The 21,028-nt window shown below is 40.8% G+C and overlaps 1 long non-coding RNA gene across 5 annotated transcripts; it reads right to left on the bottom strand.

Annotated features, from left to right (window-relative positions):
- Window positions 1-41: 41 nt before the first annotated feature.
- Window positions 42-3,660, bottom strand: LOC134935499 (uncharacterized). 5 transcript variants are annotated; one of them, XR_010180193.1, is made up of 4 exons: window positions 2,619-3,660; window positions 1,025-2,477; window positions 495-887; window positions 42-361 (listed from the first exon to the last, which is right to left on the bottom strand). It is a non-coding gene; the product is annotated as an uncharacterized LOC134935499 (long non-coding RNA). The 5 variants fall into 5 exon arrangements; XR_010180196.1 differs by having other exon boundaries at window positions 495-1,417; window positions 1,555-2,477; XR_010180195.1 differs by having other exon boundaries at window positions 495-1,947; window positions 2,085-2,477.
- Window positions 3,661-21,028: the final 17,368 nt, after the last annotated feature.

Genomic DNA, 21,028 nt, shown 5'->3' with positions numbered 1-21,028 from the left:
TATCCTGTTAAATAGTGATATGCAGCTCTGTGGAGGTAGGGAAGAAGAACAAGCGCCATATGGTGTAGTAATTTAGGGCACAAAATAGGACCAAAAGAAGGACAAAATTTGGTAAGTACCGGATGACTTCTTGGAATTAGGCCTGTCAGACTCAGACTTTCACATCGGCTGTCCCCACCTATAAGGAGATAGAAATTGTCGCCGTATAGTGAAGTATCTTTGAAAACAGTTTTGGGTGTTTCCCCCCTATATTAAGCGTACCACATAAATATTCAAATATAGCATGTAGGATATGCTTATATCCAGATGGTTCAGCTAGGTCCGGTAAATGTGCTCCTTCCAAAAATTCCCAGTCACTGCACTGTATAGTTATGCAATGTTTAATAACAAAAATAGATAATAAAAAATACTTAAAACACAATAAATAAATAAATAGTAAGTCTTAGCTTAATGGAACAGGCAGTAAGTAGGTCAGTCAGGTTTCTCTCCCAAACCTCTTTGGTGGCAGCTCAGTTCTTCAGTAAATGACCTAGGTCGGTTCAGTCATGCGATTCTGTGGAGGTAGGGAAGAAGAACAAGCGCCATATGGTGTAGTAATTTAGGGCACAAAATAGGACCAAAAGAAGGACAAAATTTGGTAAGTACCGGATGACTTCTTGGAATTAGGCCTGTCAGACTCAGACTTTCACATCGGCTGTCCCCACCTATAAGGAGATAGAAATTGTCGCCGTATAGTGAAGTATCTTTGAAAACAGTTTTGGGTGTTTCCCCCCTATATTAAGCGTACCACATAAATATTCAAATATAGCATGTAGGATATGCTTATATCCAGATGGTTCAGCTAGGTCCGGTAAATGTGCTCCTTCCAAAAATTCCCAGTCACTGCACTGTATAGTTATGCAATGTTTAATAACAAAAATAGATAATAAAAAATACTTAAAACACAATAAATAAATAAATAAATAGTAAGTCTTAGCTTAATGGAACAGGCAGTAAGTAGGTCAGTCAGGTTTCTCTCCCAAACCTCTTTGGTGGCAGCTCAGTTCTTCAGTAAATGACCTAGGTCGGTTCAGTCATGCGATTCTGTGGAGGTAGGGAAGAAGAACAAGCGCCATATGGTGTAGTAATTTAGGGCACAAAATAGGACCAAGAGAAGGACAAAATTTGGTAAGTACCGGATGACTTCTTGGAATTAGGCCTGTCAGACTCAGACTTTCACATCGGCTGTCCCCACCTATAAGGAGATAGAAATTGTCGCCGTATAGTGAAGTATCTTTGAAAACAGTTTTGGGTGTTTCCCCCCTATATTAAGCGTACCACATAAATATTCAAATATAGCATGTAGGATATGCTTATATCCAGATGGTTCAGCTAGGTCCGGTAAATGTGCTCCTTCCAAAAATTCCCAGTCACTGCACTGTATAGTTATGCAATGTTTAATAACAAAAATAGATAATAAAAAATACTTAAAACACAATAAATAAATAAATAAATAGTAAGTCTTAGCTTAATGGAACAGGCAGTAAGTAGGTCAGTCAGGTTTCTCTCCCAAACCTCTTTGGTGGCAGCTCAGTTCTTCAGTAAATGACCTAGGTCGGTTCAGTCATGCGATTCTGTGGAGGTAGGGAAGAAGAACAAGCGCCATATGGTGTAGTAATTTAGGGCACAAAATAGGACCAAAAGAAGGACAAAATTTGGTAAGTACCGGATGACTTCTTGGAATTAGGCCTGTCAGACTCAGACTTTCACATCGGCTGTCCCCACCTATAAGGAGATAGAAATTGTCGCCGTATAGTGAAGTATCTTTGAAAACAGTTTTGGGTGTTTCCCCCCTATATTAAGCGTACCACATAAATATTCAAATATAGCATGTAGGATATGCTTATATCCAGATGGTTCAGCTAGGTCCGGTAAATGTGCTCCTTCCAAAAATTCCCAGTCACTGCACTGTATAGTTATGCAATGTTTAATAACAAAAATAGATAATAAAAAATACTTAAAACACAATAAATAAATAAATAAATAGTAAGTCTTAGCTTAATGGAACAGGCAGTAAGTAGGTCAGTCAGGTTTCTCTCCCAAACCTCTTTGGTGGCAGCTCAGTTCTTCAGTAAATGACCTAGGTCGGTTCAGTCATGCGATTCTGTGGAGGTAGGGAAGAAGAACAAGCGCCATATGGTGTAGTAATTTAGGGCACAAAATAGGACCAAAAGAAGGACAAAATTTGGTAAGTACCGGATGACTTCTTGGAATTAGGCCTGTCAGACTCAGACTTTCACATCGGCTGTCCCCACCTATAAGGAGATAGAAATTGTCGCCGTATAGTGAAGTATCTTTGAAAACAGTTTTGGGTGTTTCCCCCCTATATTAAGCGTACCACATAAATATTCAAATATAGCATGTAGGATATGCTTATATCCAGATGGTTCAGCTAGGTCCGGTAAATGTGCTCCTTCCAAAAATTCCCAGTCACTGCACTGTATAGTTATGCAATGTTTAATAACAAAAATAGATAATAAAAAATACTTAAAACACAATAAATAAATAAATAAATAAATAGTAAGTCTTAGCTTAATGGAACAGGCAGTAAGTAGGTCAGTCAGGTTTCTCTCCCAAACCTCTTTGGTGGCAGCTCAGTTCTTCAGTAAATGACCTAGGTCGGTTCAGTCATGCGATTCTGTGGAGGTAGGGAAGAAGAACAAGCGCCATATGGTGTAGTAATTTAGGGCACAAAATAGGACCAAAAGAAGGACAAAATTTGGTAAGTACCGGATGACTTCTTGGAATTAGGCCTGTCAGACTCAGACTTTCACATCGGCTGTCCCCACCTATAAGGAGATAGAAATTGTCGCCGTATAGTGAAGTATCTTTGAAAACAGTTTTGGGTGTTTCCCCCCTATATTAAGCGTACCACATAAATATTCAAATATAGCATGTAGGATATGCTTATATCCAGATGGTTCAGCTAGGTCCGGTAAATGTGCTCCTTCCAAAAATTCCCAGTCACTGCACTGTATAGTTATGCAATGTTTAATAACAAAAATAGATAATAAAAAATACTTAAAACACAATAAATAAATAAATAAATAGTAAGTCTTAGCTTAATGGAACAGGCAGTAAGTAGGTCAGTCAGGTTTCTCTCCCAAACCTCTTTGGTGGCAGCTCAGTTCTTCAGTAAATGACCTAGGTCGGTTCAGTCATGCGATTCTGTGGAGGTAGGGAAGAAGAACAAGCGCCATATGGTGTAGTAATTTGGTGTCTTAAGTATAGAATCCTCGCTGGAAGGTTGAAGATACGGACCCGGATACGACTAATTGAGTCTCAGCACATAGACAATTCGGTGTATCCCTCCTTCGGAAAGGGATCGTTTGAACACTAGATAAGCGCACCGACCTATAAACAAACTTCTACAGTGATATGCAGCTGTTGAGATGTTCAGATAATTGTTTCAAATAAACAGGAGCTGCTTCCCGTGTAATTCGCTGTATAGCTATAGCTACGGGTGGTCTTCAGTATGCCGAATGTCGGGATCCCGGCGCACAGTATACCGGCGACGGAATCCCGACACCCGGCATACCGACAGCTATTCTCCCTCGTGGGGGTCCACGACCCCCCTGGAGGGAGAATAAATAGCGTGGCACGCGCAGCAAGCCCGCAAGAGGCTCCTTTGCGCTCGCCACACTGTCAGTATGCCGGCGGTCGGACACCCGGCGCCGGTATGCTGGTCACCGGGAGCACGGCCGCCGGCATACCATACTACACCCATAGCTACTATAGGATAATGGGGGTAATTCCAAGTTGATCGCAGCAGGAATTTTGTTAGCAGTTGGGCAAAACCATGTGCACTGCAGGGGAGGCAGATATAACGTGCAGAAAGAGTTAGATTTGGGTGGGTTATTTTATTTCTGTGCAGGGTAAATACTGGCTGCTTTATTTTTACACTGCAAATTAGATTGCAGATTGAACACACCACACCCAAATCTAACTCTCTCTGCACATGTTAAATCTGCCTCCCCTGCAGTGCACATGGTTTTGCCCAACTGCTAACAAAATTCCTGCTGCGATCAACTTGGAATTACCCCCAATGGGGGTAATTCCAAGTTGATCGCAGCAGGATAAAAAATTTCAGGCTAAAAAATTTCCTGCTGCGATCAACTTGGAATTACCCCCAATATCCTTTGCAGTGGAGCAGATTTCAGTATAAATTTGGATTTATCTCACCCAGTCAAATATATGTTGCTTAGGCAGTTTCCCCTCAGATGTAGGCAAATCAGCATTGGTATGAAGTCTTTATTTATACTCTCCTGTCTCTGGCACTTGCTGAGCGTGTCATGCAGTTCTTAAGTCAGTTTTCAGCTTATTTGTCTCCCCTCTCTCAGCTGCTCATCGCTGATCTTCCCTCACAACGGTTTCAACTGACACTCCTCAAACTGCTGTTTTTGTTTATTTAAAAAAAGAAACAACTTTATTTAAAATGGAATTGTCCTTAACACTTTCCCAAAATGGCCTTAAATTAATGGGATATCAGATTATGCTGCGGGGGTCGGTGAGGTTATGGTTAAACTGAGTTAGGGGAGGTTAGGGTTAGGATTAGAATACAACAACAATTTAAGATATCCACCTGCGCACTCCCAATGCAGCCGAACACAAGACTCTATCCTAATGCGTCACCAAACACATCAAATCGTACATATAGAAATAAATTGGACAGATTCTTATAATGGCGCAAATAAACAGGATATTTCTAATATTACCCATTAGGTTCAAATGTTCATCGATATTCTTGTATAAAGCCCATGCTTTGATTCGATTCCAATGGTCGTTATATGGAAAAAAGCACAATAATATGCAAATTTTCAGAGAGTCCCTCATGAGATGTTCCTGTGTGCAACTTCCACCTGGAATCTTCCTAAACCGATCTATATGGGGTGTGTGATGGTTTATTCATATGGGTTCACCCTTTACGTGGATGGTGAAATATCGCTTACATGCGTGCTTACTTTCAAACACTCCGGACTACTCCCATAAAGGTTTCTTTCACCCTTGTTTACTCCCAAATAACGTGGGTACTACACATTCGCACTGAACTTTCCTTATGATTAGTGCTCACTTTTGGCTTACGTTACCAGGAAAGTCCAGGAACAGAGCATATTCTCCCTCATGGAGAGGGTCAGCATATTTAAGGAACAAATGAGAAGGATACAGCGTGCTACTGAAAGAAACCTTTATGTGAAAGAACAGCATCTTTTGAACGTAAGCCAAAAGTGAGCACTAATCATAAGCATCGCTGGTATAAAAATAGTTATAGTTATTTCCCCCCTCTTAATTAATACATCGCTTAAGCAAGTGCTGGTCCTTTAATATCCTGATTTGTCCGTACACCTGTTCATTATGCCCGCATACGTCAGGAACGGGCGCCGTTCTACCTTCCAGTGACGGGAGTAACGCGATGGGTTGAACGGTATAAGTGACGGGAGTAACATGACGGGATCAATGCTAAAGTGAACGCAAGGATAAACATCCAATTTCAACGGCTGATACGATTGCTGTGAATAACAAAGGTATAATTATTTTAGAACGAGGAGTCCGTTGGACGGATGAAATGTGGGTGCGTTCGTATAATGTTATATATATAGGATATATGCGCAACATGTACTCATTTATTAGAACACATATAGGTGTTGAATAGCCAGTTGAGCTATTGTGTTTGTCACCATTGTTGACATTGATGTGCTCATTTGTATAATTGAATTTAATGTATTTTATGTATTTTACTGTTACCCATTTGTATATCTGATGCCTTGATGAATTTCTCTGTTATAATTATTTTTTATGTGGAGGCATAATATTTACTATTCTTAATTATCTGTGCACTAGAGAGATTTGAATATTGCATTCCATGTTATGCTTAAACCCATTTGAATGTAAGTTGCATGGGTTAAATAGAACAGTGACGTGTGTATTTAAACAATGTTTTTGTGACTTCAGACCAAGCCTACCGACGAAGTCGAATGACGAAACGCGTATGGGCGTGGTCTGACGTTTTGGATTTGGAACTGAGAATTCTGGTTTGCACAGTGGGGTAAATCATATGCTGGTTATACGAGCGGTGGTTTGACCGCCTTTTATGGTACGGGTTTATACTTGTGACCGATCTGGATTTTTAAAATAAAATTGCTGTACTCTTTTAATGCACTATTGGCGCTCCCTGCTTCTTCAATCTCTTGGCATATATATATATATATATATATATATATATATATATATATATATTTATTAGAGATGAGCGGGTTCGGTTCGTCGAGATCCGAACCCCCCCGAACTTCACGTGGTGTACACGGGTCCGAGGCAGCCTCGGTTCTTCCCACCTAACACGCAAAACCCGAATGGGGGAAAACGTCATCATCCCGCTGTCGGATTCTCACGAGATTTGTATTCCATATAAAGAGCCGCGCGTCGCCGCCATTTTCACTTATGCATTGTCGATTGAGCGGAGAGGACGTGGCTACGTTCTCTGCCTGAAAAGCTCAATATCTGTGCTCAGTGTGCTGCATTGTGGTGACCACCAGTATATAGTAGTACAATACAGTAGGCCATTGCTGTATCTTGCAGCTCCGTGTCAGACTCAGTTCTATTCTCCTGATCAGTGCTCAATATCTTTGCTGCATTGTGGTGACCAGTATATAGTAGTACAGTGCTGCATTGTGGTGACCACCAGTATATAGTAGTACAGTACAGTAGTCCATTTCTGTATTTTGCAGCTCCGTGTCAGACTCAATTCTATTCTCCTGATCATTGCTCAATATCTGTGCTGCATTGTGGTGACCAGTATATAGTAGTACAGTGCTGCATTGTGGTGACCACCAGTATATAGTAGTACAGTACAGTAGTCCATTTCTGTATTTTGCAGCTCCATGTCAGACTCAGTTCTATTCTCCTGATCAGTGCTCAATATCTGTGCTGCATTGTGGTGACCAGTACATAGTAGTACAGTGCTGCATTGTGATGACCACCAGTATATAGTAGTACAGTAGTTCATTGCTGTATCTTGCAGCTCCATGTCAGACTCAGTTCTGTTCTCCTGATCAGTGCTCAATATCTGTGCTGCATTGTGGTGACCAGTATATAGTAGTACAGTGCTGCATTGTGGTGACCACCAGTATATAGTAGTACAGTACAGTAATCCATTGCTGTATCTTGCAGCTCCATGTCAGACTCAGTTCTATTCTCCTGATCAGTGCTCAATATCTGTGCTGCATTGTGGTGACCAGTATATAGTAGTAAAGTGCTGCATTGTGGTGATCACCTGTATGTAGTAGTACAGTACAGTTGTCCATTGCTGTATCTTGCAGCTCTGTGTCACTTCTAGTATCCTGAACAGTGCTTAATATCTGTGCTCAGTGTCAGTGCTGCATTGGGGTAACTAAAAGTCCAGTGTCTTGTGCTGCATCTTGTTGCTGTAGGGTGCTGTGGTAGTGTCCTGTCACTGTGCATAGGTCATCATCATTCCAGTCACAGTGGTATCTGGTATCTATCTAGTGGTATCTAATTCCAGATTACTGCCGTCTAATTCCAGATATATTACTGGCATATAATTCCACACATTAAAAAATGGAGAACAAAAATGTGGAGGGTAAAATAGGGAAAGATCAAGATCCACTTCCACCTAGTGCTGAAGCTGCTTCCACTAGTCATGGCAGAGACGATGAAATGCCATCAACATCGTCTGCCAAGGCCGATGCCCAATGTCATAGTAGAGAGCATGTAAAATCCAAAAAACAAAAGTTCTGTAAAATGACCCACAAATCTAAATTAAAAGTGTCTGAGGAGAACTGTAAACTTGCCAATATGCCATTTACGACACGGAGTGGAAAGAAACGGCTAAGGCCCTCTCCTATGTTCCTCATGACTAGTGGGTCAGCTTCACATGAGGATGGAAGCACTCATCCTCCCGCTAGAAAAATGAAAAGAGTTAAGCTGGCCAAAACACAACAAAGAACAGTGCGTTCTTATAAATCACAAATCCCCAAGGAGAGTCCAATTGTGTCGGTTGTGATAACAAAAGTTTCTTGGGTGAGGAACTGCGCAAATCCTATATATAACTGTAAAAGTCTGGTGGCAGCTACGAACAAATGGTGGGTGCACTATAAACACCCACTCTATGTATGATACGTGGAAAATAGGGATTTTTTGTTCAGCGCTCACCTTCCTCCCTGTACATATATTTATATATCAAATAAAAAGTTCATAATCATAAAAAACCTCATAGAGTAAATTAATAAATAAGTACCTCAATCAATTGAATTCAAAGAATATTTATTTAAGAATCTTTAAAAGGTCTTTATGTAAAGTAAAAAGTTCATATACATATACACACTATATTATGAATGCTATATGCATGCATGTATAAAAGGGTTTGGATATCTCTGAATCTCTTATTCTCTATTCCTCATACGTTTGCACCCTCTACTGGACAGAATTATTACTGGATAGGGTTAATGTTAGACACTGCCTAATACCGGTATACAATAACAAACATTTGACATAAAACAAACAAATATAAATCTCCCACTAGTGGGTACACTAAACAGCGTTTTAGATGTAATGCACTCCGTCTGCTTGCTGTATTCAAGTATGGTGTGTGGTCTCCATGCACGATCAGGTCCTGATCCCTTTAGGAATTATTCTCTAATATAATGTAGTTCTTTCAAACAGTCTAAAATTCACCTGAGTACCGGTGTAGGTATTCCTTGCAGGGAAATCCTCCTCCGCGCCCGGTCTCTTGTAGGTGAAATACGGTCCTTCTGTGGTCTGTGGTCTGCCGACAGACATCCACTGCTCCGTGTCCCTGTGCTTCCGGACTCCGTGCAGGGATCGATTTCTCCGCAATCGACGCGTTTCGCCTGATGCCAGGCTTCGTCAGGATGGCTGGATTACCGATTCACAGATCCCCATTCTTCTTATAGCTGCTGTAATGCTCCAAATCCTTCTGCCCTTATCCAAGATGGCCACACTCTATCTATTATTTCTTGTTATAAAACGGACACCTTGCCCTCACATGAAAAATAGGCACATATTAGCACTTTTTTTACCCGTCCTGGAGTGCATTATATATGAGATATATAATCCCATATTGTTCCATACTGTTACTTAGTAGATTACTTCTCTTTTGTGAAAAAGCATATAAAGGTATATATATATATATATATATATATATATATATATATATATATTAGCCACATATAACATAAAACACAGGACATAAAACATATAATATGAAACCAAACAAGACAAACATACTACTAGATATCTAATAAATAAATACTCCCTACTACATTGATTATTCTAATATTTTATTAATAAAATGATATAATTTCATACTCTCTTCTATAAATATCTTAATTAAAATCCAAGTATTAAACATGTCATGGCATGCAATACATAAATTAAAATATCATCTTATAGACCAGGAAATGGGGTGGTACTAATATCTCATATTAATTGGTTTTTAAAAATGATGCTAAATCTATATCAATGTTCAGGCCTCTTGGGGCCAGAGTTCCCAATTCGTATATCATTTTCGTCTCTTCTCTTGATAGGAGATCTTCCGTATTTCCTCCACGCCATGGTCGTATAATCTGTTTCAATCCGACAAACTTTAGGAGACTGGGGTTTGAATTATGTGTGTCCTTAAATTGTGCGGGTATGCTATGGTTATCTTTCCCATTCTTTATATTGCATAGGTGTTCTTGTATTCGCACATGGAGTTTTCTTTTCGTTTTCCCTATATATTGGAGGCCACATGGGCACCATAGCATATATACCACTTCTATGGTGTGACAGTTTATTCTCCCTTTAATAGTTATTGTTTTTTAATTCACAAACGAAGTCACTTCTTTGATGGTTTTGATCGAGTTGTTTCTGGTCTTTTTACATGCTGTATAAATACCACATCTTGAAAAGCCATTATTCCTTTTCTTGTGTTCTCCTATGTTCAGAGTTTGATGGCTCTTAACCAGTGAGGTTTTGATGGTGGGGGCTCTTCTATATACTATCCGGGGATGTTCAGGTAGTATGTCCTTAAGATCATCATCCGTTTGTAGTATATGCCAATGACGCTTGATGCTGTTCTCAAGTAATTTGCTCTGTGCGGAGTACTCGGATATAAAGAGAATATCATTTTGTCCTTCCTTTACTTTTAGTTTATATACCAACAAATCCTTTCTATCCAGATTCCTTATTCTTTCTCTTTCCTTCAAAATATGTATTTGACTGTATTTCTTCTCCTCAAAATTCTTCATCATCTGGTCTGCTTGGATCTCAAAGTCAATACCTCTAGAACAATTTCTCCTTATTCTTCTAAGTTGTCCTCCCGGAATATTTTTAATCCATTTCTGATGGTGATTACTAGTCGTATTGAGATAACTATTACAATCTGTTGGTTTAATATACGTCTTTGTTTCTAGTTTATTCTCATTGATAAAGATGGTTAAATCTAGGAAGTTGATGGATTCTGTGCTGATGGTATATGTGAATTCCAAGTTGACTGTGTTCGTATTGAGTTGCTTCAAGAATCTCTCCAAGTCCTCCTTCTTCCCTTTCCATATGATGATAATGTCATCTATAAACCTTGCCCTAAGTTTCAATTCCTCAGGTACAGTGCAGTCATTCCATATTCTCTTATTTTCCCATTCTGCCAGGAATAAATTCGCATACAACGGCGCGAATTTACTGCCCATCGCTGTCCCTTTGATCTGTACATAGCAATCCTCTCCAAATTGAAAATAGTTATGTTGTAATATGAATTTCATAGCCTCCACCAAGAATTTTATTTGTTCTTTCTTCAATTCCGAATCCTCTTCTAGTCTTTTCTCCACATATTTGCATCCTATTTCATGGTGTATACAAGTGTATAGTGATTTGATATCGCAGGTTGCTAATACAAGGTCACAGAGGCGGATTGGCCATAGGGTTCACAGGGAAGATCCCCGGTGGGCCGACGTACCCGTGGGCCTGTTTTGTTTGAGGACATGGGGTCCTATTTATAGACATAATGAATAAGATGCAAAATAATTTGCATATATGAAAATTACTTTGCCACTTAGCCTGTGATTAGAGATGATCTAGTGTATGCTCTGTGTGCCTGCTTGGCTGACATATAAGATTGAGTGAATAGTGATTGGGATACGGTTGGTGTAATAAGCAAGAAAATATATCTTTCTAAATTATTTTATGTAGTTTCCTAAATTCTAAAGGTGTATCATATAATGTGCTCATAATATGTAATTTTATTTCCTTTTAACTTTCCCCTTGATGCTAGACATGCCCACTATCTGGAAAGTATTGGGGGGAGGGTGCTGCTGCCATGGCCCATGGCTAGACCTTACACCTCTGGTGCTGCCCATGTGGGGCCAGTAGTACAAATTTTTCCAGGGCCGCTTTTTGTTCCCAATCCGTCCCTGCAAGGTCATTATCCCACTCTATGTTATTGATCATATTTATTACATGTGTCGTGTCCTTAATGTAGCTGCATTGTTTGACCACTATAGGTTGGAGAAAGGTATCCACATATCCTGACAGGTTGGCGGTTAAAGATCCAATACCCGCAATGATTGGTCTTCCTGGCGGTTTCTGCTGATCTTTGTGGATCTTTGGCAGGTGGTAAAATACCGGAGTAATGGGGTTCCTCTGATTTAGGAATTCGAATACCTGCATTGTACCACAAAGAATTCCTAGTGTACGTGAGTACACCTGGCCAATAAAGCTGATTCTGATTCTGATTCTGAAAATGATATACGAATTGGGAACTCTGGCCCCAAGAGGCCTGAACATTGATATAGATTTAGCATCATTTTTAAAAACCAACTAATATGAGATATTAGTACCACCCCATTTCCTGGTCTATAAGATGATATTTTAATTTATGTATTGCATGCCATGACATGTTTAATACTTGGATTTTAATTAAGATATTTATAGAAGAGAGTATGAAATTATATCATTTTATTAATAAAATATTAGAATAATCAATGTAGTAGGGAGTATTTATTTATTAGATATCTAGTAGTATGTTATCCTGTTTGGTTTCATATTATATGTTTTATGTCCTGTGTTTTATGTTATATGTGGCTAAAATATATATATATATATATATATATATATATATATATATATATATATATATATATATACCTTTATATTCTTTTTCACAAAAGAGAAGTAATCTACTAAGTAACAGTATGGAACAATATCGGATTATATATCTCATATATAATGCACTCCAAAACGGGTGAAAAAAGTGCTAATATGTGCCTATTTTTCATGTGAGGGCAAGGAGTCCGTTTTATAACAAGAAATAATAGAGTGTGGCCATCTTGGATAAGGGCAGAAGGATTTGGAGCATTACAGCAGCTATAAGAAGAATGGGGATCTGTGAATTGGTAATCCAGCCATCCTGACGAAGCCTGGCATCAGGCGAAACGCGTCGATTGCGGAGAAATCGATCCCTGCACGGAGTCCGGAAGTACAGGGACACGGAGCAGTGGATGTCTGCCGGCAGACCACAGACCACAGAAGGACCGTATTTCACCTACAAGAGACCGGGCGCGGAGGAGGATTTCCCTGCAAGGAATACCTACACCGGTACTCAGGTGAATTTTAGACTGTTTGAAAGAACTACATTATATTAGAGACTAATTCCTAAAGGGATCAGGAACTGATCGTGCATGGAGACCACACACCATACTTGAATACAGCAAGCAGACGGAGTGCATTACATCTAAAACGCTGTTTAGTGTACCCACTAGTGGGAGATTTATATTTGTTTGTTTTATGTCAAATGTTTGTTATTGTATACCGGTATTAGGCAGTGTCTAACATTAACCTTATCCAGTAATAATTCTGTCCAGTAGAGGGTGCAAACGTATGAGGAATAGAGAATAAGAGATTCAGAGATATCCAAACCCTTTTATACATGCATGCATATAGCATTCATAATATAGTGTGTATATATATATATATGAACTTTTTACTTTACATAAAGACCTTTTAAAGATTCTTAAATAAATATTCTTTGAATTCAATTGATTGAGGTACTTATTTATTCATTTACTCTATGAGGTTTTTTATGATTATGAACTTTTTATTTGATATATAAATATATGTACAGGGAGGAAGGTGAGCGCTGAACAAAAAAATCCCTATTTTCCACGTGTCGGTTGTGATGCCTGACCTTCCCAAAACTGGATGGGAAGAGGTGGCTGCTTCATTTTCTCCCGCTACTGGAGCTGCCAGGAAAAGGATACAATTTCCAAAACCACCCGCTGGCGGTGATGCAGGGCAGTCAGGAGCGATAGCTGATATCTGGTCCGGACTGAAGGACCTGCCAACGATTACTGACATGTCGTCTACTGTCACTGCATATGATTCTGTCACCATTGAAAGAATGGTGGAGGATTATATGAGTGACAGCATCACTGTAGGCATGTCAGACAGTCCGTACGTTTACTGGCAGGAAAAAGAGGCAATTTGGAGGCCCTTGCACAAACTGGCTTTATTTTATCTAAGTTGCCCCCCCCCCCCTCCATTGTGTACTCCAAAAGAGTGTGAAGTGCAGCCGGTAACTTTGTCAGCGATCGGCGTAGGAGGTTACTTCCAGAAAATGTGGAGAAGATGATGTTCATCAAAATTAATTATAATCAATTCCTCCGTGGAGACATTTACCAGCAATTGCCTCCAGAAAGTACACAGGGACCTGTGATGGTGGATTCCAGTGGGGACGAATTAATACTCTGTGAGGAGGGGGATGTACACCGTGAAAGGGGTGAGGAATCGGACGATGAGGAGAAGGTGGACATCTTGCCTCTGTAGAGCCAGTTTGTGCAAGGAGAGATTGATTGCTTCTTTTTTGGCGGGGGCCCAAACCAACCAGTCATTTCAGCCACAGTCGTCGGGCAGACTCTGTCGCTGAAATGATGGGTTTGTTAAAGTGTGCATGTCCTGTTTATACAACATAAGGGTGGGTGGGATGGCCCAAGGACAATTCCATCTTGCACCTCTGTTTTTTTAAATTTATGTTTGCATCATGTGATGTTTGGGGGCCAATTTTTTTAAGTGCCATCCTGTCTGACACTGCAGTGCCACTCCTAGATGGGCCAGGTGTTTGTGCCGCCCACTTGGGTCGCTTAGCTTAGTCATCCAGCGACCTCGGTGCAAATTTTAGGACTAAAAATAATATTGTGAGGTGTGAGGTGTTCAGAATAGACTGGAAATGAGTGGAAATTATGGTTATTGAGGTTAATAATACTATGGGATCAAAATTACCCCCAAATTCTATGATTTAAGCTGTTTTTGAGGTTTTTTTGAAAAAAAAAAACCCCGAATCCAAAACACACCCGAATCTGACAAAAAATGTTAAGGGAGGTTTTGCCAATAAGCCCCATTCAGGGGTCAGCACTTGCGTGCAGCATGAGGCAAAAAACAACCGTTTACCAGGAGTGCCAGTGGCAAAGAATCCTCAAAGCGGGGAACCAAGAACCAGAGAAAGACCTAATCTTTAATCTGTCCAGCTGCACCCTTACGGATGTCGAAAAAAATTATCTTAAATAAAGGTCTGTCATTTGTACCTTCTAGTGCCTTTGATGATTTCCAGTGGAGACTGGACTCTTACTGCTTTAATCGGAAACTGAGACTACTGCGGTTAGTCCGGCTGTGTCTGGACCATTGATTAAGGGGCAAACTAAATCAAGCTTCGATCCCATCAGTATGAACCCCTCTTTGAGATGTTTTAACAGGACACTGGACAATCAAGTGAGACTCATTACACATACATATAAGAAGACTCGCCCGAACATCTCGAAAGTGGAAATGTCGGCTTTAAAGGAATTGAGTGAGGATCAATCCATAATAATCCATAATAATCCGCCCCGCTGATAAAGGGGGTGGTATTGTTATACAGGATATTGGGACGTATAAATTAGAAATTTATCGTCAACTGGAGGATGCACAGGTATATCTTAAATTACCGGCAGATCCGACTATGAGATTTAACCAAGAACTACACAGGGTATTAGAGCAGGCGGTCGATCAGGGTCACATTACTACTGCTACTTTGAAGATCTTGTTTCAGGAGAACTCTGTGGCCCCTGTACTTTATACACACCTCAAGATCTATAAACATCCAACTGTTCCCCCTTGGTCGCCCGATTACAGCGGCCTGTGAATCTATATATTATAAAGTATCCCAATACCTTGATACCTTTTTCCAGCCAGTGATCCAAGTCCAGAAAACATATCTTAAAGGCACGACTACTTTGATCAACATTCTTCAAAATTACCTATATTGCCCGCTAACAGCTTATTGTGTACATTGGACATAGTTAGTTTGTACACCATCATACCTCAGAGGTTGGATCTGGATGCTGCTTATCGCCTGTTGTCTGCCAGCCCAATATACAAGGGACCAGATCTCTCCTTCTTTGTCCAGCTATTAGAATTGATACTAAAGAGAAACTTCTTCCTCTTTGACTCCAGGTGATTAGTTCAACTACAAGGCTGTGCGATGGGGTCCTGTGTGACCCCTGCTTTCACCAATTGCTACATGTTTGACATAGAATACAAAGCGTTCATTGATGATCTGGCAGTGGCATCTAACATCTGCTTTTTCGTCGCCACATTAACGACCTCCTACTAATATGGACAGGATCGAAGGAAGACTTTGTGGTATTGATGGAAAAAGTCAATGTTATGGATGAGACCATCAAGTTCACGTATACTATGAGCGAAGACAGCACAAATTACCTGGATGTCACTATTCAACTAAGAGAGGGGAGAATTCATACTGGACTTTACAAAAAAGTGACTGACAGAAACACTATTCTTCATTGTTCTAGCCAACACCCCACATAAAAAAAAGGGGTTACCATTCTCCCAATTTCTCAGAGTTCACCGGATCTCAGACTGCCTTAGTGAGACCATTAAATAGATATCATTATTAACCAGTTCCTGGTGAGAGGATACGATTATGACGAATTATGTGCTGCTAAGCACAAAGTGTTGTCCATACCCAAAGAAAACACTCTGAAATCAGGATCTGGAACATTTAAAGAAAGAGGATATCATCCCGTTCGTGCAGAAGTTTCATCCATTGAGTCCCTGCATCATGAAGGAAGCCAAATCCCTGTGGCCAGTGGTGACTTCCGATAAGGACTTACCGATGCTTTAGTAACAGTAGGTTTATGCCGAATTATGCAAGAGATAGGAACCTTAAGGACTGGCTGGTCAAAAATGACGTTTCATGTTTTACACAATCTGTTCCCGCGACCTTTCTCTCTAGAAAACCTGGGTGCTATCTGATAATGTCGATTATCTTTACAGGAATAAAAGCTATACCTTAAACACACCTTAAATACACTTTAAACCTTTAGCTGCTGTGGCAGCTATACTTAATTCACACTATGCACCTTTTACGCTATTAGCGTAAAAGGGTTCCGTAGTGTACGGACTTTGCATACACACGCTGCGCTGACGGTACAAAGTACTCGCAGTGCATACACACCCAGAGATACACTTTAAACCTTCACAGTAATGCAATGCAATGATATTACACTCTAAACCTTATGCAGCAATGCAGTGTGATGCTATTACACTTTAAACCTTATGCAGCAATGCAGTGAGATGCTATTACACTTTAAACCTTATGAAGCAATGCAGTGTGATGCTATTACACTTTAAACCTTATGCAGCAATGCAGTAAGATGCTATTACACTTTAAACCTTATGCAGCAATGCAGTGTGATGCTATTACACTTTAAACCTTAGCAGGGCAATGAGCACACAACACCAATTGTGATTAACCGCTGGGTTCCGACACCACAGTGGATTATTTCTGAAAGGGGGTTTACAATACAAATTATACACTACAATACAAGACAATATATATAACAGAATAATGGCTACAGTCAATGTACATACGTGAGAATATTCGCGTGCGCTTCCTGGTCCAGTCCTCCGTAAACAAATAGATAACGTTGTGAGTCTTGTGCCTGGCCGGCCTGCAGCAGGCTTTATTTATACAAGTCTTCCAAAAGCAATACAATGGATACTGTTCCCTTTGTCCATTGGACACAGGGATGCACTTTTACAGTACAGGAGAGGTCATAGGTTGATTTGAAAAGGTAGGCGATGTCTTTCTCAACTGCTCTTGTGGGTGGTCTCCTCTGGATTCCCGCCGCATACATAATATACAGTAAATACAGTTTATATCTATATTCTGCTTCTGCACATAACTATCCGCAGGAACATGCGATCTTCCGCAGACCAACACCGGAATGTTTCCCTTAAAATACCCTACAGCTGGATACCAAATATCACCCTATAACCTTAGTCTGTCCCCTCTTATCCTGTAAAGGTGAATCCCTTTGTTCTGCAACCATTTAAACAGCTATAACTTTCTGATGTAGTGCCAGGAGACTATGTGTACATTGTGCACTATTTGGATTAAATATGTAATGTGTTCTAATGGTCCTCCATACGTACACAAACTCTGCCGTAAATACCCATACCATGCGCCGATGCACAGGACCGCGGGAGCGACCATACGCAAAGTGCGTACATGTGCACGCACTGCAGAACAAGTGCACGTGCAGTGGGCATGTGTGTGCAGTTTATACGTGCTGTGTGTTCTGCAATATTTTTCGACTTTGACAGTCCACCCTTTGGCAGTCACCAATAACTGCCACTATCTAATCACTAAACATAAAAATATCAATATAATATCTACAGACGATTGGATGGTCGGAGGAGAGATGTAGGCGGGAAATGTAGGACCTAGTGGGATAGTAAAAAGCATGTATGTATGAATCCATGTCTGAGGGGCATGTATCATTGTGCCGTATATGTTTTAGATAAGCTTCGAGGTATTGCGAAGTATACATTAAATCCTTCTTATTCCATATTAAGGGTCTGTAAGTGGGCCAACAAACACTACCGAGCTCTTTTCGGCTTCTTGTTCCAACAAATGGGGTGCACATTTAGTTGATGATACATGGAGGGGGAGCATATGTGAGTGCTAGTATATGTGGATATCACCTGTCGACTATGTGTGTCATTAACTGAAGGTTGTAGAGATGAAGATAAGACACATATCTAAAATACATTCAAATAACATTTATATAAACATTCTTGGGTAGGGCTGATGTCTTTTCCGGATGGGTGTATCTGGGCAGAGGGGGAGACAAAGGAAAAACGGGTGAAAGAAACAGGCCATGGAATTCATTTGCAATCCTTATCATAACACTGTCTCTATGGATGGGTCGTAAATTAAATCTGCTGCTATAACAATGCCCTCGCTCCTTAAACTCATCAAATTTGTGCCGTGCTTGCGCTGCATCAGAATTCGAACACACCTAAATATCAAGCCAAAAATTATGATGACTCCCAGGATACAAAGGAGAAACTTTCCTACACTCATAATAACATTTTGAGCCCACTCTCCTAACCCTGAGAACCAATTTCATGGGTTTAACCATGAGACCCAGCCGGTCAGCTCATTACCCACAGCGGTCAGGGTAAGGTTGTGTTTCCTCCGGAACTCCCACTTCAACTGAAAGATATCATCCATCTTTTGATCGATGATCTCCGTGGGGTCGTCAGTGCTGTTCGTGATATATGTACAGCACTTCACACCATATTGAGTTGCCAGAGTAACACAGTACCCACCCATCACAGCTGTGATATAATTTAGGACCATCCTGTGCTGAATCAGTTCCGTCTTGTAAGCTTGTAACTCCCTTCCCGTATACCTGAAGGTGTCGTCATACATCTCAGTGATATTATCTATCAAGTTCGCTTGCGCATGGATATACCTATAATTTATAATTCCTCTGGCAGTACGGGTGATGTCTAATGTGAGAAGGAATTGAATCCCGGTGGATTCGTGGATCAAATCAGAGGCTACGTGCTCTGTCCTCTCTATGAGGTGTCTCTTGACGATGTGTTCATAGTGAGTATGAGTATAAGGAGCCTGAGCACTGCGGTGAACATCTTTCATCTTATCATGGGTTATGGTCATGACCTCTGGCAACACTCTTCCAACATAACACAATCCCTCTGAGTTCGGGGCAAGCCACTTATATGCCTTTCTCCCGGTATCCGTTCAGATGGTTGACCATGTTATGGTCGAAAGTCATTAGGTCAACCACTATTGGTCAACATTGACATGGTCGACATGGACACATGGTCGACACATGAAAATGGTCGACACATGAAAAGGTCGACATGGGTTTTTTAACTTTTTTTCGTTTGGGGAACTTTTTCATACTTTACGATCCACGTGGACTACGATTGGAACGGTAATCTGTGCCGAGCGAAGCGGTGCACTAATTGGGGTTCCCAGTCGCATTACGCAAAAAACGACACCAAAAAAAGTTTAAAAACTCATGTCGACCTTTTCATGTGTCGACCTTTCATGTGTCGACCATTTTCATGTGTCGATGTCCATGTCGACCATGTCAATGTCAACCAATAGTGGTCGACCTAATGACTGTCGACCATAACATGGTCGACCATTCATACTGGAACCCTTTCTCCCACATATGAAATAGGCATCATCGGGGAGACCATAGGGGACAGAATATGACATTACCATATTACAAACTTTCCAAGTGAAAAACCCAATCCCTAGTTCTCCCATCTGCTCAGTACAAGTATCAGGCTGGATGATATGAGCACAGTACCCTGGTGATATTTCTCCAACCCACATGGTCTTGCTTCCTCGAGTATACCTATACCGGAAATACCTTCCACTGTTGGCTATTTGGCGTACAAGTTCAGAGTCTATGGGTATCCTATCAGCTCTGTGCGAAAAGGCTATTGTCTGGTTATTCCACGTCACTTCCCAATTTCCCGGTTTTCGGTAATTGGAAATATTGAAACATAATAAGGATCTATCTACTTGGTACTGGTGGAGCTTCAAACTAGGGAGCCTAGAAATATTGAATTTCTTGTCCACCGGTCTCCCACCCCATAATTCGAGTACCTCATCTATTGCTAAAGAGTACGGTACTAATCCTGACTTGAGGTACTTGTGAGCACACCCAGCATTCTGTCTGGTTTAAGACCTTACCCACTAGTGAGTGGTAATCACTCAATGGATGATGGTCCATGTTGATATTAAGGCTGGACTGACATCTCTGGATGCACCCATCCTCGACTATGTTCTCACAATTCCTACAAATGCAATTTTCCTCAGCCAATAACCCTTCACAGTGCCTCCTAGCTCCCTGACTACCAGATCGCTTCTGATACTCGCCTTTGCTCGAGTGATGTGTTGCTCTTGAGATTCTACAAATCCATCCCCGCCATCAGAACCCATTCCAGATCCTTTCTCGACCTCTCTGGGACCCTCACCGAAACAGACTGTCCTGGTCAACAACAGGATTTACAGGAAAACCCGGAACGCAGTCTCTTGGGGTAAGTCCATCTTGTTAAGGGAAGAGAAGGGAAACAAGAAGGGGGAGAAAGAGAAGGAGAGAAGGAGGGTAGTGGGAGATGGAGAAAATAAAAAAACTGGTGTGACAACCGCCTCTGGTCTTGTTCTCCGCGCTCAGGTGCCGTCTCAACAGTACTGCCTCTCAACCTTCCCGGAACAGACACTCCAGTGATACGATGTTCTCTACACTCTGCTCTTTGTCACGGGTTCTTTCCGGGTCAGCGACCTTTCTGTAGGGAACATAAATCTTGCATTTCAATGTGTTTAACTGTTGTGTGAAGTGAACCATCTTTGGAAAGTGAAAAGAGAGGGGAAATAATAAAAAGAAAATTTGTCAGATTTGCGTTCACCATCAGGCTGTCACACCATCATGTATATCGGTATCTATGCACAGTCTCCCTTCACCAGTATTCCCATTCTCCACCCTTTGTGCATGGCCAGGCACACTGATACTGGTGTCCCTATGCTGGTGAGATATACTGGGTTTGGGCAGAACTCTGAAAAGACAGAGTAGGCATGTGACGTTTGAACTGTAATCCT

Source organism: Pseudophryne corroboree, chromosome 6 (assembly GCF_028390025.1).
Source record: "Pseudophryne corroboree isolate aPseCor3 chromosome 6, aPseCor3.hap2, whole genome shotgun sequence".
Lineage (NCBI taxonomy): Eukaryota > Metazoa > Chordata > Amphibia > Anura > Myobatrachidae > Pseudophryne > Pseudophryne corroboree.
The sequence above is the reverse complement of the archived record's forward strand: the minus strand, read 5'-3'. Positions and strand labels throughout refer to the sequence as shown.